Here is a 15,426-nt window from a genome sequence, read left to right as displayed (position 1 = left end):
AGTTAGAGGTCGCTCCGCAGCAGCTGGAAACATGCTAAATAATTTTCATTAAATATTCTTTTCATAAGATAAACGTGGCGTAGGTTCTTGAAATAGCAGACGGAGATCACTTTATAATGATATATTCTTACTAGGACACAGTTTACATCATTAAATATTTGCAATTACGTTACGACAGAAACAAATGCTAGCGCAGCACAATAGCTTGCGTACCTTACTCCAGCTAACACCAGAACAGACTAGACAGAAGAATGAGCACTGCATTGTGTTTTATACTCTTACAAAGAAAATAATACTTCTTTTAATTACTTACACATTATAATTGCATACAATATTTTTACAGTTAGTGTTATTACCTTTCACATATAAATCGATGTTTGCAGTTCATTTTGAGTCACATACAGTCATTTTTATTTACGTTTCGCCTCGATAATGGAGAATATTGCAAAAGCGACACTACACACTCCTAACTTGTTATTTGACATGCCTACCTAATGTTCGACGATCTTCCATAACACCATTATTTAAAAATTTGCATGTCATACACGTATTAGTCTCTTTCAAATTCTAAAGGTGGCTGGGGTAAATTATAGGGAGCGAAAGGCTATTTACAATGTGTACAGAAACCAGATGGCAGTTATAAGAGTCGAGGGACATGAAATGGAAGCAGTGGTTGGGAAGGGAGTGAGACAGGGTTGTAGTCTCTCCCCAATGTTATTCAATCTGTATATTGAGCAAGCAGTGAAGCAAACAAAAGAAAAATTCGGAGTAGGTATTAAAATCCATGGAGAAGAAATAAAAACTTTGAGGTTTGCCGATGACATCGTAATCCTGTCAGAGACAGTAGAGGACTTGGAAAAGCAGTTGAACACAATGGATAGTGTCTTGAAAGGAGGATATAAGATGAACATCAACAAAAGCAAAACGAGGATAATGGAATGTAGTCGAATTAAGTCGAGTGATGCTGAGGGAATTAGATTAGGAAATGAGACACTTAAAGCAGTAAATGAGTTTTGCTATTTGGGGAGCAAAATAACTGATGACGGTCGAAGTAGAGAGGATATAAAATGTAGACTGGCAATGGCAAGGAAAGCGTTTCTGAAGAAGAGAAATTTGTTAATATCGAGTATAGATTTAAGTGTCAGGAAGTCGTTTCTGAAAGTATTTTTATGGAGTGTAGCCGTCTATGGAAGTGAAACATGGACGATAAATAGTTTGGACAAAAAGAGAATAGAAGCTTTCGAAATGTGGTGCTACAGAAGAATGCTGCAGATTAGATGGGTGGATAACATAATGAGGAAGTATTGAATAGGATTGGGGAGAAGAGAAGTTCGTGGCACAACTTGACCAGAAGAAGGGATCGGTTGGTAGGACATGTTCTGAGTCATCAAGGAATCACCAATTTTGCATTGGAGGGCAGCGTGGAGGGTAAAAATCGTAGAGGGAGACCAAGAGATGAATACACTAAGCAGATTCAGAAGGATGTAGGTTGCAGTAGGTACTGGAAGATGAAGAAGCTTGCACAGGATAGAGTAGCATGGAGAGCTGCATCAAACCAGTCTCAAGACTTAAGACCACAACAACAACAACACGTATTACTTCCGTACAAGGTTACACTCCTAAAAGTACGTTGAGAAAATACTTCTAATGTCTGAAATTCATACATCTCTCTTTTTCTTAAAAAATTTCTTATTATTGCAAGTTTACACTTAATTTCTCTGACAAATGTCTGTTATTTTGATCCCCAAATTTTAAAACGTATTTAATACCACTTTTAGTTCCCGTTTCCTAACCGTATTTCCTCAGCATCGCCTTTTCTGCTACAACGCACTATTCGTTCTGTTCAACTTGTCTTTCAATTCCTTTGCCATATGTCAAATAATTAAGATGCAACTCTCAAACCTAGAAGTTATTATTTATTCTTAGTGAAATTTAATTCCCTTGCATAAATTTTCCCTGATCTCCTGTACTATTTGCTCAATGTAGAGAGTGAATAATATGAGGGCTAGGTTACATAACTCTTACACTGCTTTCTTTCCTTTCATACTTTTCGTCACTTTCTGTGCGATTTGTAGGTAAGTTGCCACTCCTTGAGTCTTATCACCACTACTTTCAATACTTTAAAGACTCCATTCTAGTTAAAAATGTCGAAAACTCTCTTAGTGCCTATGAAAGCAACAAAACATAGTATTGTGTTTCATTTTAAGTTTAGTCGTAGTGTCAATATTGCCTCCTGTGTTCCCTTCGAGCGATTTAGTAACAAGTTCCGTGGGTCATTTGAAGGATTCATTTATCGAAATGGTGTTGAACGAGTCGGTTTGTTGGTATGCACGATACATGATTAGCGTTAGCATTAATGAAGACAGTTTTAGTACTACTAGTGCAACTGCACTTAACAGCTAGCTTTTTTCTTTCCTTTTCTTCTGGTTCTCAATTTCTAGCTATAAATTTGTGGAGTTGGTCAGGATAAATGATTTACGACTTGCTTCGCTACCTGTGAAGCATGTTATGGCATTCGGCACATCATAAAAGTTTTTTGTTGCTGCATATTGAACTCTTTCTCTGACAACCTAATGGCTTTAATAATGTCAATGAAGTCAAGGTCAAATCTGTCTTCTGCAATTAAAAAAACATCTTTCGTTTTACCTACTACATTGATGACTTCATTTCACCATTTCCTAAAATTTCAGCTAACATTGAAATACCTAATAAAAATTTCTTAATACAGTTTCTCTTGGCAGTTTCTATATTTGTCTATTTTACCCTTTTTCTTAATTTTATTTACAAGTGACTAATACTGCTTAGAATCCCTCTTGCTGTTTGTAGTCTCATATCCTGTTAGTTCTTCCTTCAAACTGTCCATTACCATTTAAGCGCTAACGATGTGTTTAATTTTTTTAATGCATTGTATGTATTTTTTTTGGATCTGCCTCAACACTTTTACTGGCAACGTTAAATTCAAGTTCGTCTCGCACTTTTTATTTTTATTGTTGTATAAATAGTAATCTTTATTATTCTTTTGGTTTTCGAGTTTATCAGAATCCACATTCTTTCATGATTACAACTTAATTTTAATTTCTTTAACACTTGTAGTAGTAGTAGTAGTAGTAGTAGTAGTTTTATTCATCCGTAGATCTCTTTTTACAAGGATATAGGACATGTCAAAGTATTTACAAGCTTAGATCAATTTACAATAAGCTAATCCGTATACACATATATTTACAGACTTCTAGTTAGAGACAATCATTAGATTTTACTCCTGGTATACAATAATTTATTTACAAATAACTCATTAAATAATGTAATGCCACACTATTCACTCATATTTCACTATCAGTCACTGCACACACTATACACACATTGTTTCATAACACTTCACTCACTACATACACACACACACACACACACACACACACACACACACACACACACACACACACACACACAGGTGATCCTTGGGCCATTTTCTGTACTGCAAGTTCCCATTTGCTATCCTGAAAAACTGAGTCAGCATCCCTTCATAATGAGTGAGATGTTGAGCTCAGAAAGAGGAAGAGGTGTTAGTATTGTGCTATGCATAGCTTGAGGGGAGAGTGTCTCTAGAAAGGAAAAAAGAAGAAAAATAACAAAGTGAAGGTGTTATGTGGAATATTGGATGTTTTATAATCATCATTATTATTATTATTTGTTTGTATAACATTTTTTTATCAAACCCCTACTCTGCTTTATCTAAGTAATCCTTCAATGTATAAAATGTATTGCATAACAGGTACTTTTTAGCTGCCTTCTTAAATAAGTGTATTTTTGAAATTTCTTTAATCTCTTTTGGTAATTTATTGTACAGTTTTATTCCTTGGTAGAAAATGCTGTTTTGAGTTTTATGTTTATTTTTTCTTGGTAAATGTAAGTTGAGTCTATCTCTTGTTGCATGGTCATGGACAGAGCTGTTTGTGCAGTAATTGCCAATGTTACTTTTGATGTGTACAACTGACTGGTAAATGTGTTCACATGGAGCAGTTAAAATTCCCAGTGTTTTGAACAGATCTTTACAATGAGCTCGACTACTATTTCTGGTTATTATTCTTATGGCTCTTTTCTGGAGTTTGAAAATTGTGTTCATATTTTGTGGATTTGTTCCCCCAAAAAGAATGCCATAGCTAAGAATTGAGTGTACATATGAATAATATGTAACTAAAAGACACTGCATGTTACACACAGATGATAGAATTCTAAGGGCATAACATGCTGATGACATTCTGTTTGCAAGTACCTTTGTGTGTTCGCACCACTTCAGCTGAGAGTCAATATTCATTCCTAGAAATTTTGCATTTGTTACACAGTCTATAGAGGTGCCATCTACATTTAATTTAACATTGTCATTTTTCCTCTTCAAACTGAAGTTCATGGCATTAGTTTTCTTTATGTTTAATGTCAATTTGTTGCTTATTGACCAATCGTAAACTTCCTTGAGAGTTTCATTTGCTTTCTCGGTAAGGAGTTCTCTTGTTCTCTCAGTGACTATAATATTGCTGTCATCAGCGAAGAGAATTTTCTCACCATGAGTAACACTACTGTGAAAGTCATTGATGTATATCAGGAATAGTATTGGTCCTAATATGCTACCTTGTGGAACCCCTATATTAATATGTTTTGGTTCTGATAAGTATTTTACTAAATGTTTAGATCTATTTGAAGTATGTGTTATCTCTACTCTTTGTACCCTATCTGTTAGGTATGATCGAAACCAGTCATTAGCTACCTCTCTTATTCCTAATGCTTCTAATTTATTTAATAGAATCTTGTGGTCGACTGTATCAAAAGCCTTAGAAAGATCCAAAAATATGCCTGTGACACACTCATCTTTATCAAGAGCATTAAGTACAACTTTTGTGAATTCTACTATGGCTGACTCCGTATTTTTGCCACTTCGAAAACCAAATTGTGATTTGCTTAAAAGATTGTATTTATTCAGATAATTCATTAATCTGTCTTTCATAATTGCTTCTATTATTTTTGAGAACGCTGACAGCAGGGAAATGGGCCGGTAATTTTCTATGTCTTCTGCATTACCTTTTTTAAGCAAAGGTACAACTCTTGCCTGTTTTAGCTGCTCTGGAAATGTCCCTGATGTGAAGGATTCATTTATTATATTTGTTAATGGGCCTTGTATAATCCCTATGCATTGTTTCAGTACACACATTGGTACATCATCTAAGCCTTCTGACTTTTTATTTTTTAGCTTTTGAACAGTTTTATTGACTTCATTCTCTGTGGTTGGAAGTAACATCATTGTATCTAGTGCAACAATTTTTGCAGGTGTTATATTTGTTTTGGGGAATTGTTGCTGTAACTTCTCTGCAATACTTGAAAAATGCTCGTTTACATAGTTTGCTAAGTGTTGTGGATCATTTATTACCTTATCTCCCTCCCTTAGCAGTATGTTATTCTGCGTTTGTTTGCCTCTCCCCATTTCCTTTTTTATAACATCCCAGACTGCTTTGCTTTTATTCTCTGCATTATATATTATTTTGTCATTAAATGACTTTTTTGCAGCAATCAGCACCTTCCTATAAATCTTTTTGTATCTATGATAGAAATTTAAGAATTCTGGATCATTGTGAATCTTTTTCATGGAACTGAGGTGTTTAAGTGTTTGGGAGGACTTCTTAATACCTGCTGTTATCCATCTGTTTTTGTGAGATGTTGATACAGTCATGCATACTTTTGGAAATGCTGTTTCAAAGTTCAATTTAAACAATGTGGAGAATTTGGAGAATTTCATATTCACATTGGTTTCCTTATACACTTCATCCCAGCTTTGTTTTTCTAGTTCTTTTGAAAAATCTTTTATTTTGATTTCTGATAGATGTCGTTTATAGGCTTGTAGTTTAGGGAATGATTCGATGCCTGATTTTACTGTTGTTATTTGACAGAGATGGTCTGATAGTCCGAGATCTTTTACAGCTACATCACATTTTTCCCTGTCTATATTTGTGGCCACATGGTCAATTACTGATGCAGTCATTGTAGTAACCCTTGTTGCACTATTGACCAATAGGGACATGCCAAAACTTTGAAGGATATTTATGAAGGTGCTATGATATTAGTGTTGATGTTTATGTCCCCACACAGAATTATGTTGACCTTTGTACTTGAGACTTTATCTAGAACTTCTGTTAATTTATTGACAAAAGTGTCCACACTACCACTGGGAGATCTATACACACACAAAATGATTAATTTCTTGGTGATATCGAGCCCTGATAATTCAATAGCTGATATTTCAATGTGTTGGTCTTCACTTACTGTACTGAGGTCATGTCTAGATTTGAACTGTGTTCCTTTTCTGATATAAATGCATGATCCTCCACCCCTTGAAGTAGTTCTGCAGTAAGAGTTTGCCCTTTCATACAATGATAATACTACATGTTGGATTTCTGTGTCTCTACACCAGTGCTCAGTAATACAAACTACTGTGCAGTTCAAAGATTGGAGCTCAACTTCTAATGCTTGTATTTTATTTTTTATTGATTGCATGTTTTGATGGAGGATTGTTAAGTCTGTGAAATGCCCCATGTTACTCTTTCCGATGGTTTGTTTTTCTTTGTGACATCTGGTATGTGTGATTTTTGAAGTGTTATAATCTGTCTTGTGAGTGATTGTTTCAGTATTTTTTGAACTGCTAGAGATACTCTTTAGGCAGGGGAACCTGTTGTCTGGATTTATCCTAAAAAAGACCTACTTTTCCTACCTATGACAACAGGTATTTGACCATGTGTGGCCCGAGATCCACCCCCTATACTTTCATGAATCAGCTGTACCAATCTTCCCTTCCCAGTCCTGTTTAGGTGTAGGCCATGCCTAGTGAAACCCCATCTGTTGATAGTCCCGACGGGCACCAGAGAAACATGAGCAAAGTTGGCCGTCCTCAGAGCCATCCCCAGCCCCACATTGATTCGCCTCACAGCTCCATCAAGGCGTGGCTGATCATGACGCCGGAACAGCTCAACAAAGTGTACATTGGTGCCATATACTTGTGTATATATGTTGTATGAAATCAATATTTCCATACGAAATCCAGTATTTTCAAAGTACACGAATTTCACTTGCTATGCAAAGGGAAAAATTTCACATTTCCTTCGTTCTACTTTCTTTTCCTCAGATTTGGAAACCATTTCTGTCTAATATCACACATTTAGTCAGTTGCTTTCAGAGAGGACGAGTCACTGACTCACAGTTTTTCATATTCAAGGCTGCCCCTCAATGTTGATTTTACACCCCAGACATCACATTTGTGAGACAACAGAAAGTTATCAGCATAGGCTGGCATTAATAGGATCATGTGAATTATTAACGCCTTGCGGGATCTTTACGGTGACTCTTTCGAATAGCACTTTCTGCACTTGAAAACAGGCTGGCAGTTGGCTCATCTAACAATAAATCTAGCAGTTTTCTCATTTGACAAAAATCATACAGTAGACGTTTGGGGCTTGGAAGCCACATGCAGCTATTAGGGAAAAGAACATCTTGAAACACTTACTGAGGACAGAATTCAGGTCTCAAGAATTTCTCGCACTGGTGTGCAGACAATGCTTTCGGCGGTAAGGCCGAAAAAATTGCCTACGTGTATTTATCCGTTAGTCGCCTCTAGCCAATGCAGGGGCACAGGCATGAGAGAAATGTAGGTTGCCCAGCCAAGGTATTTCGACAGTGTCATAAACGCCCTTTGTGAAGAGAGATGGCGACCATAAAAAATTTTACAAGTTTCCATATACACAACGGACCTGACACAATTGAGGGAGCCGTCAGTTGGTTGTCATCTCTCTGCTTGCAGAGTTTGTGGCAAGCCTCAGGCCTTCGAAACAATTTCAGAATGGGACACAACATTTATAGCGCCTATAAAATGGTCTATGTTTAGACACAAAGGCACTTCACTTAGTTTAGCCGAGGCCCCTGGTCAGATACTCTGTACTGTTTGGCCCATCGAGATAATGGTCTCCCTGAAAATTGTGTTGTTCACCTTATTGCTAAATAAAAAGTAAAAACACGTTTCCTTCAGTGGCCCTGGGAGAAACAAGTCAGGATCACAAGCATTTGTGAGTTAGGCATTGACAGCATCTCCAGAAAGAAGGACTATTGTTAACTTTGATTAGGAGTGTCTGATGGGTAAAACAGACGAGTTAGACAGGAACATTGTAGAGTCTTGTATTGGCGCGAAACCCTTCTGGTGGTGGTTGCGTGGGTGCTTTTGTTGAGTTTACCTAGGTTTGATGGAAAGTAAGGAGACTCGATTCTTTTGATTCGAACTTCGATCTGGAGAGGAGTCTAGTCTTGAGTCACGAGCGGGTTGTACTTGGAACACTTGCTCTGAGCGTGACTTAGCACTAGTATTGGTCTTGACTGGGCAGCGTGTGATGAGAACTTAGCTGTATCAACAGTTCAGAACTTATTCATTTTGGACAACTCGCTGCGCCGAGGGCAGTCTTATTCGATTACGGTCTGTCGCACTGACGTTTTATCCCCTTGTGTGCACTGTCATAGATGAGAGTCAAAAATGTGCATGGTATGACCGGCGCAACTGGAGTCTGCTAAGGTTTAAAGGCTTCCTTAGACAGTAACAGCGATCACTCTAACAGATCTCCAGCTGTGTGTTTGTGTGTGAAATCTTATGGGACGTAACTGATAAAGTTATCAGACCCTAAGCTTACACACTCTTTAACCTAAATTATCCTAAGGACACACCCATGCCCAGGGGAGGTCTCGAACCTCAGCTGGGACCAGTCGCACAGTCCATGACTGCAGTGCCCCGGCCGCTCAGCTAATCCCGCGCGGCTCGCCAGCTGTGACCTTGCATATTTCGTGCCCACGATAATGAATTAGAGGCGCCACACATTTCTTCTCTACAAACGCTCGAACCACAACCGTTAAATGAGACAGCGTTACACTTCGAGAGAGGGGGTATAGTACTCCTTCTCCTGCTTATGTGGGCAAAGATAAACCCAGTCTTGGCACTTGTTCTCAGCTGCACCAAAGTGATATATTTTCAGTGTAGAATAAGTTGAAATGGCTCTGAGCACTATGCTTCAAGTGGCTCTGAGCACTATAGAACTTAACATCTGAGGTCATCAGTCCCCTAGAACTTAGAACTACACTCCTGGAAATTGAAATAAGAACACCGTGAATTCATTGTCCCAGGAAGGGGAAACTTTATTGACACATTCCTGGGGTCAGATACATCACATGATCACACTGACAGAACCACAGGCACATGGACACAGCCAACAGAGCATGCACAATGTCGGCACTAGTACAGTGTATATCCACCTTTCGCAGCAATGCAGGCTGCTATTCTCGCATGGAGACGATCGTACAGATGCTGGATGTTGTCCTGTGGAACGGCTTGCCATGCACATTTCCACCTGGCGCCTCAGTTGGACCAGCGTTCGTGCTGGACGTGCAGACCGCGTGAGACGACGCTTCATCCAGTCCCAAACATGCTCAATGGGGGACAGAGCCGGAGATCTTGCTGGCCAGGGTAGTTGACTTACACCTTCTAGAGCACGTTGGGTGGCACGGGATACATGCGGGCGTGCATTGTCCTGTTGGAACAGCAAGTTCCCTTGCCGGTCTAGGAATGGTAGAACTATGGGTTCGATGACGGTAAGGATGTACCGTGCACTATTCAGTGCCCCCTCGACGATCACCAGAGGTGTACGGCGAGTGTAGGAGATCGCTCCCCACACCATGATGCCGGGTGTTGGCCCTGTGTGCCTCGGTCGTATATAGTCCTGATTGTGGCGCTCACCTGCATGGCGCCAAACACGCATACGACCATCATTGGCACCAAGGCAGAAGCGACTCTCATCGCTGAAGACGACACGTCTCCATTCGTCCCTCCATTCACGCCTGTCGCGACACCACTGGAGGCGGGCTGCACGATGTTGGGGCGTGAGCGGAAGACGGCCTAACGGTGTGCGGGACCGTAGCCCAGCTCCATGGAGACGGTTGCGAATGGTCCTCGCCGATACCCCAGGAGCAACAGTGTCCCTAATTTGCTGGGAAGTGGCGGTGCGGTCCCCTACGGCACTGCGTAGGATCCTACGGTCTTGGCGTGCATCCGTGCGTCGCTGCGGTCCGGTCCTAGGTCGACGGGCACATGCACCTTCCTCCGACCACTGGCGACCACATCGATGTACTGTGGAGACCTCACGCCCCACGTGTTGAGCAATTCGGCGGTACGTCCACCCGGCCTCCCGCATGCCCACTATACGCCCTCGCTCAAAGTCCGTCAACTGCACATACGGTTCACGTCCACACTGTCGCGGCATGCTACCAGTGTTAAAGACTGCGATGGAGCTCCGTATGCTACGGCAAACTGCACAAATGCTGCGCAGCTAGCGCCATTCGACAGCCAACACCGCGGTTCCTGGTGTGTCCGCTGTGCCGTGCGTGTGATCATTGTACAGCCCTCTCGCAGTGTCCGGAGCAAGTATGGTGGGTCTGACACACCGGTGTCAGTGTGTTCTTTTTTCCATTTCCAGGAGTGTACTTAAACCCAACGAACCTAAGGATATCACACACATCCATGTCCGAAGAAGGATTCGAACCTGCGACCGTTGCAGTCGCGCGGTTCAGGACTGAAACACTTAGAACAGCTCGGTCACCGCGGCCGGCAGAATAATTTCATCAAAATCTAATCAGTGTAGATGGTTTCAGCCATGTTTTGAGGCAGAGTAAACAGTTTAACCAGACAAACGTTAGTCTTTACCAACCAATTATCACCTAGTGGGGTGTTAACTATTTGTTGCGTCTGTTTATGTTACCAGCGGATCATGATATATTTGTCATCACGCTTAGCTTGTATTGTTTGTATCACTTTGTGACCAATATACTATGCCATATGTTTTATAAGAGATCCATCCCATGTTGATATATTATTTACCTATCAACATTTGACTACAATGACGACAGGGTTGCCGTTTCATTAAATTAATTTAGCATTCAAGTTCATATAGGGTATGATAAACATGATAACCTGTAATGCAAGCCAATAACAACCATAGTCAAAGGACGAAGTCAATTTAGCAGACGCATGGGAGTGGTAGTCAAATGGAAGGCTTACTAGTCAAAGAGATTGCTGTCAGAACCTGAAGTTATAGCCCCCTATAGCCTTTCAAACCATACCACTCGTCCTGTGTAGTCTTGCCCAGTGTATCCTTCGCAGTTTAATGTTCTGATGTGATACCTTCACGTCAGCTTGTAAAGTGATCCTGTCAGTGTGAACAGTAAGGTGAGTATTAACTTTTAATAAAACATGAGCGTAATAATTTTTTCACAACGTTGGCATTGTAGTAATGACTCAGTGTTTTGTCGACTCTTCCACTCTCCTATTCAGAACGACGCAAATGCAGCAATCACTGCTGCAATTTTTTCTATGTGCAACCTGCCTGGTTGTCATTGGCATTACAAATACAGGTTAGGTTAGTGTCTTTTAACGTCCCGTCGACAAGGAGGTCATTAAAGACGGAGCACAAGGGAAGGATGGGGAAGGAAACAGGCCGTGCCCTTTCAAACGAACCATCCCGGCATTTGCCTTAAACGATTTAGGGAAATCACGGAAAACCTTAATCAGGATGGCTGGGGACGGGATTGAACCGTCGTCCTCCCGAATGCGAGTCCAGTTTGCTAACCACTGCCTCACCTCACTCGGTATTACAAATACAGTTGCATATTTCACGCTTTATTTTACTACAGTCACAATATTTTAACTTTCAAATTAATTCCTGTCACGTACGTTCAGGGCTTTCCCTCAAGTAGATACATTCTTCAACAGCTAATCTATTGTAAGATCTATATATGGAAATGAAATGTGCAGGTATTAGCATCCACCAAAACGTTTTGGCACCTTGAAGAAAAAAACTGTACGCAGAATTGGCCCTCCGGGAATGGAAGAAAAGCTGTCGAGGAATGGGAATCATTGTTAGAAATGTACATCCGTTTTCATTATATTTTCTGATGATCAAGCTGTTCTAGCAGAAGATGAGTACGGCCTTGGCTTAATAATGAGACTTTTATGCCAGAAAAATTACAAATGGGAACTACAGATGAGTCTAGCATAAACCGAATATCTGACAGTGAATAGTGACTCTAAATTTGAGTACTAATAAATGACGGAGCAGTTACGCGACAGGTAGAAATATTTTAAATATCTGCAGTCGAATAAAGAGAGAAGAGGATCAGGTTACTAGAAGAAAAAACGTAACGTAACAGAACAGAAAAGTATGGTATAAATCCTTTTTGATGGAACAAGAACCTTTTGAGCAACAATAAGAAAAGAACAGATAGACTAATTGCTGAATCTCTCCTACGCTCTTCATCAAATGTAAAGTTTTTAAATCCTGCTTAAAAATAAGATAGGTAGCTGTGGAAATGAATAATATAAGGAAGGAGCTCCACAACATAAGGAATATAGAAAGAAAGAAATGCTGAAGTAAGTGATAGAATGTTGACAAATGGAAGAATTATAAAACTGCAAGAAAATTATTAAAATTATGTTGGGAATAACACATCGTGGTTGGCCAATGAAAATTTTAAAATGGAACTGTGTACAAGACCACGACATTCTTGTGAAGACCGAATCAGTTAAATAATGATACTTCGTGATGAACATGACTGGGTTTCCTTAAATTGAGATGTTCGGCAGAAGATAAGAGGAATACAGCAAAATTTTGTTACGTATTGATATTTTACTTAATTAATCCTGTATAAAATAATGCTAAGAAAATTCTTCCCTTGATGGGCATGAAGAACTACAAATTTTTTTCTCCCTCAGCGAATAAAAACCATTTCCAAAAAGAACAGATGTTTTGAAAGCTAAGGAGAGTACCTCCACTGTAACGAAAAGTCTACAGCATATTCTCGGAAACAAAAACATTCCGTGTTACTGCATCAAATGCTAACAAGCAAGCCACACATTAAGTGTAATGACTTAAAGAGATACTCAATACCCACATTCGGGAGATACAGTTTTTACATGCGATCCCTCACCGCTGAAGGCCAATGTTTCCTTCTAAGGGGATACAGCCGATTTCCTTCCCTGTTCGTTACTAAATCCCAGCTTGCGCTGAAATTGAAATGATATCTTCGTGTCCGCAGCTCGTGATCGTGCGGTAGCATTCTCGCTTCCTGCGCCTGGGTTCCCGGGTTCGATTCCCGGCGGGGTCAGGTATTTTATCTGTTTCGTGATGACTGGGTGTTCTGTGCTGTCCTTAGGCTGGATAAGTAGTTCTAATTTCTAGGTGACTGATGACCATAGATGATAAGTCCCATAGTGCTTAGAGCCATTTGAACCATTTAGATCTCTTGGTTGAACAAACACTAAAAACTTAATTCTGTATCTTAAGTTAAATGAATCATCACTTACCTTCATCAATTCCGCTGTTTATTTTTATATGTGGGTGTTCAGCGCAATTTAAGTTAAACATTTTTTACAGTTGTTATCATTTACGCTTTACTGTCGACGCTTCAGCAGCATTATGTAGAGTTTGTCAGCCATATCTCTCAGACTCATAACGTGTCTGTAACATACGACGAAATTTCATGGAATAACAGCTGGAGCCAGACACCTCGAAATATAAGGTGTTATGAAATGCTTTAAGAGCATAGGGAAAACTGGAGCATCATCGTTTCACCTCATAATTGTAGACGTATTAAATAATTTCTCATTAAATTTTACGTATTTCTCTCTAGTCTAGGTGACTGTATAGTGCACTGCCTAGTATCGGAGGTTCAGCAAAGAGCCTAGTGCATAACGCCATAGTGGTTCTGTCTTGTTGCTGTTGCACAAGGTAAGCTTTACTTTTTGTGGGTCCTATATTTAAGACTGCGTCTCGTTGACTGCCTTTCTCCCGTCTGTACAGTTGAGTGCACTCTGAACAATCCTGTGGGCAGCGACATGCTCTCATCACTACCCTCAGGCGCGCGCACAACACGAGAGCTTCCGGGAGCTGCATTAGGCGACAAAGTAGCATTCGTAGAACACCTAGCGTGCTGCTTTCAGTTATAGTTAACAGTACTGCCACGAGCAATGGTCGACTCACACTCCTGCAAATAAAGGTGGCTTGCAATTGATTTTTGAAGGACATCCAGTTCAAAACTTTGTGAAAGTGAATAATATCTTTTTTGGACGCACCTCACAATCTGTAGATTTCATACAGTAACTCATACTCCTTCTTTCTAAAGGACATATATAGTCTTTTTTATGTATGTATGTGTGGTGTGTGTGTGTGTGTGTGTGTGTGTGTGTGTGTGTGTGTGTGTGTGTGTCTGACATAGGTCTGCAACGGCTATAAGAATTTCAAATTTGATACATTACGTGTGGCTGAAAGCGTTAAATACCTTATATCGAACGGCTGAAAGACAAAATAAAATATTGAGAAATTTAAGGTAAGTAGATGTGTCTTACACCACACATCACTGTCATTTATGTACAATACTCTGCATTTATGAGGAATCAATGTTTGCATGTTTAAAACCTACAACCCAAAGCATCAAAAATCACTGAGGAAGTAATACCGTGTAACAAAGAATATGAAAATCAGATTCGAAAGACATATAAATGAGACATTATTTGCAAACGCCATGTCATTTGTTTGAAACATCCCTGCAAACAGATCCAGTACTTATGGTCGTTATTTCCAGAAATTGTTACGTTGTACACTATTTCGTTATTTGTCGTGGAAGTTAGAGTGGTTGTTCTGTATGCATTCAGATTAACATATTAAAAAACTGAGAGAACAAGATTGTTTTTACGATGGTGGTATAGGCAACAATATAGAGGTACATAAGACTTTATGGCTGAAACTTTTTTCTGTTTTTAGGTGTAGTGAAGTTTTGCTTTGAGTCACGTACCTCAGCGATTTCGGAAGGCGGCCATAAGAGGTGACTGAAACCACGTTCTACACTATTTTTGCATTTATATTATTGTGCAATTAGTTCTGGGCAGTAGCCCTCCAAGAAATATAAAATCTTACTGGCGATAAAACACCTTTCTGACTCTGTGTATATGAAGGCAACTTAAGACATCGTCCCAAAAGAGGCAACTAAAATTTAAAACAGACTTTATATGCTGATACGGCTCCGTATGCATAAACGAACCATTTGGTATTGAAATATATATACATAAGCTGAAGCGCCAATGAAACTGGAATAGGCATGCGTACTCAAATACAGAGGTATGAAAAGAGGCAGAATACGGCCCTGCGGTCGGCAACGCCTATATGAGACAACTAGTGTCTGGTGCAGCAGTTCATCTACATCTACGTCTACATTTCTACTCCGCAAGCCATCCAAAGGTGGGTAGCGGAGGGCAGTTTACGTGCCACTGTCATTACCTCCCTTTTCTGTTCCAGTCGCGTATGGTTCGCG

The 15,426-nt window shown here is 39.9% G+C and overlaps 1 protein-coding gene across 2 annotated transcripts in view; it reads left to right on the top strand.

The window, feature by feature from the left end:
* The window catches only part of LOC126268000 (uncharacterized), a 720,479-nt gene that overhangs the window by 685,951 nt on the left and 19,102 nt on the right, over positions 1–15,426 (top strand). The window lies entirely within an intron of this gene.

Source organism: Schistocerca gregaria, chromosome 4 (genome assembly GCF_023897955.1).
Source record: "Schistocerca gregaria isolate iqSchGreg1 chromosome 4, iqSchGreg1.2, whole genome shotgun sequence".
Classification (NCBI taxonomy): Eukaryota; Metazoa; Arthropoda; class Insecta; order Orthoptera; family Acrididae; genus Schistocerca; species Schistocerca gregaria.
This window is presented reverse-complemented; position numbering and strand designations above follow the sequence as displayed.